A 3,604-nucleotide genomic window follows, 5' to 3' on the forward strand; every position below is an offset into this window, starting at 1 on the left:
GGAGCCAATGTAAAAGATTTTATTCTTTATGAAAGAAGTCAGGATTGTGGACAGGTCTGCCATGAATATTGATAATAAACCGAGAGAGCGAGCAGCCTTCCAGGTAAAGCTCTTGAGATCGAATTCGAGGAAAATGTTTGGTCGATTGCGTGACGGCCTTCCATCAGTGCTGACACCGTATTTAAGTAGACTGCAGCAGCACGTAGGGTCCGCAGAGCTGCACGCATGTACATGCACGTTCACAGGGGCCATTAAAATTGCGTTCTGCTGACAATATAGCCCGTAAATGCGGCTACACGAATCATGTGCGGTATCGTTTCCAGCCACTGTTGCCTAACTATGTTTACGGCAAAACATTTCCGGGCTACTCCACATGATGATGATGATGTCCTCCTCGCCTTGTCCGGCGACAGCGACTCCGTCAGTCTTCTCTGTCCTTGTTGTGGTAGGCTCGGATGTGGCTCGCGAATCCGAATTTCGCTTTGAATATCCTGTTGCATGAAGCACAGTGAAGTTGACCAGCAGAGTAGTAAGTATACGTGTAGACAGGCTTGAGCTGAGATTTTCGGAGCTCTCTTTTAGCATCCAGGTTCATTAGACGCTTTTGCTCGAATTGTTCGATGCTCTTATGTACAGTTGATCGCCACTCCGATCGGCGCAATGCTAGCTCCTCCCAACGGTTGCTTGGAATGCCACAGGCTGCAAGGTGGCGTTTAATGGTGTCTTTATATCGCAGGTGTTGACCACCTTTCCTCCTCTTCCCGCACGAGAGCTGCGAGTAGAACACCGCTTTAGGTAGCCTACTGTCATCCATGCGTATGATGTTTCATTATTAAAGCTTCAATACCAGCCAGTTTCACGCGGCGCAAGATCTCCGTGTTTGGGACACGGTCTTCCCATTTGATGCGCAGAATTGATCTCAGACATCGAAGATGAAATTTATCTAGCTTCTTAATGTCAGCTTTGTAACAGCACCAGATTTCCGAGGCATAGAGTAAGGTGGATAATACTACTGCTTTGGAGACTGCAATTTTTGTTTGTAGTTTGAGATCATGTGATTTCCATACTCGGTCATTAAGCTTACCGAAGACTGAGGCTGCGCTGGCTATACGCGCTGCGATTTCCGTTGTCAGGCTGTTGTCACTTCTAATTTGGCTTCCCAGGTATTTGAAATTTGACACATTTTGCAAGGGTTTGTTATTTATCTCAATACTGGAGTCATCTGCATTAAGACCTCTGAGTGGCTGTTTGAGAACTTGCGTCTTAGTGATGTTAATGGCTAAGCAAAATCTTCTGCAGGAGGCATTTAGCAGATTTATGTAAGTCTGAAGAGTTTCGCAAGAATTAGCCATCATGCATACATCATCCGCGTAGAGAATCTCTAAGATGGAGAGTTTGGTTACGCGACTTTTTGTTCTGAGGAGAGAGATGTTGAAGACACTTTTGTCTGTCCTTGTGTCGAGACTAATTTGATTACTACAGGCTTTGGTCGCGTCTAACAACTGCGAAGTAAAGTGAGTAGAGTGTGGGAGCCAGAACCCAGCCTTGTTTTACACCACATGTCACGGGAAACTGTTCTGAGAGCTTGTCCTCATGGCGGATTTTTGCCATCATGTTTTCATGAAACTGCCGAATCAAACTGACAATTTTGTCAGGGCACCCAGTTTTCTTTAGTATGATCTAGAGAGCTTCCCGTGGGACACGATGAAAAGCTTTTTCCAGGTCTGCAAAGCACATGAACAAAGGCCGATGTTGCTCTAAGCTTTTCTCTTGCATTTGTTTGACAACAAATATGGCATCCACTGTGCCTCTGTTTGGGCGAAAGCCACACTGGGTCTCTGGTAACAGTTTTTCTGCAAAGTGTGTTAACCGGGTGTTAATTATGTGGGCAAGGACTTTTCCCGCTGCTGAGAGAAGAGAAATGCCCCTGTGGGAGCTGCAGTCTGATATGTCACCCTTGGCTTTATAGATCTTGGAAATACAAGCATCTTTCCAGTCTTGTGGAATCATTTCATACTCCCACTCTACACTCTACATAGTGTGTCTCAGTGTGAAATTCCAGACTGCATTGCTGTCTCGTTGCGAGTCGCGGCCTTGATGATCCTTGAAGTCTGAACAACAGTCGTGCAGAAGCTCTCGAAGGCGTTCTGGCCACGAGTGTAACAGCACGAGACTGGCACGCGGAAAACGACGGTGGAGCAGCGAGCCAACAACAAGTTTTGTGGTAAGTTTTGTGTTCTCAGGCGATAATTGGTCGAATTCGACCCGAATATCGAGAGACAGGTTCCTGATCGTTCCTCCAAGCCAACATACCAGCCCATAGAGCAAAGATCGGGTGCGAGTTTTTGGCCATCAAACGGACCATATTTCTGGATCGCCCGCCTTATCCGTCGGATTTGGGCCGCCCGACTTCTGGTTGTTCCTCAATCTGAAGTTGGCAATGAAAGGACATACAAGAAAACTGTACTGCAGTACTAAATGCACTTTCAAAATAAGTACTACAGTGACTGGAATGAGATTTTCACTCTGCAGCGGAGTGTGCGCTGATATGAAACTTCCTGGCAGATTAAAACTGCGTGCCCGACCGAGACTCAAACTCGGGACCTTTGCCTTTCGCGGGCAAGTGCTCTACCAACTGAGCTACCGAAGCACGACTCACGCCCGGTACTCACAGCTTTACTTCTGCCAGTACCTCGTCTCCTACCTTCCAAACTTTACAGAAGCTCTCCTGCGAACCTTGCAGAACTAGCACTCCTGAAAGAAAGGATATGCGGAGACATGGCTTAGCCACAGCCTGGGGGATCTTTCCAGAATGATATTTTCACTCTGCAGCGGAGTGTGCGCTGATAGGAAACTTCCTGGCAGATTAAAACTGCGTGCCCGACCGAGACTCGAACTCGGGACCTTTGCCTTTCGCGGGCAAGTGCTCTACCAACTGAGCTACCGAAGCACGACTCACGCCCGGTACTCACAGCTTTACTTCTGCCAGTACCTCGTCTCCTACCTTCCAAACTTTACAGAAGCTCTCCTGCGAACATTGCAGAACTAGCACTCCTGAAAGAAAGGATAGAGCACTTGCCCGCGAAAGGCAAAGGTCCCGAGTTCGAGTCTCGGTCGGGCACGCAGTTTTAATCTGCCAGGAAGTTTCACTACAGTGACTGTTTCAAAAGGATTTCAGCTGTGTACTGATTCAGGGGGAGACTATTTTGAATAAATAAAGTGACTTTGAGATCATAAACCATGACTTTTATTCTTCATGGTGACAGTCCTATTGGAACTGGGACACGATGAGCGCCGCCGCGCACTACACGAAAGCGACCTAGTGATGGTGAGTTCTGCTCGCTTGCATTTGCAGTCCACAAGGGGAAAAAGTTAGCATGAAAATGAGAAATCGGGCTTCGTAGTTCTGTTTTTTGTTAAATAAGCGAACTGCTTCCGGAACTATAACTCGTGAACTGATTCTCGATAAATACCGTACCCAGAATGCTGAAATACCATTTGGCCGGGCGCTGTGACCGAGCGGTTCTAGGCACTTCAGTCTCGAAGCAGGTCGCAGGTCGAATCCTGCCTCGGGCATGGATGTGTGTGATCTACATCTACATCC

At 47.4% G+C, this 3,604-nt stretch overlaps 1 non-coding gene across 1 annotated transcript; it reads right to left on the reverse strand.

Moving 5' to 3' along the window:
- Window positions 1-2,873: 2,873 nt before the first annotated feature.
- Trnas-cga (transfer RNA serine (anticodon CGA)) lies at window positions 2,874-2,950 on the reverse strand. Its single transcript has one exon. It is a non-coding gene; the product is annotated as a tRNA-Ser (tRNA).
- Window positions 2,951-3,604: the final 654 nt, after the last annotated feature.

The sequence above is a fragment of the Schistocerca serialis genome, chromosome 9, assembly GCF_023864345.2.
Source record: "Schistocerca serialis cubense isolate TAMUIC-IGC-003099 chromosome 9, iqSchSeri2.2, whole genome shotgun sequence".
NCBI lineage: Eukaryota > Metazoa > Arthropoda > Insecta > Orthoptera > Acrididae > Schistocerca > Schistocerca serialis.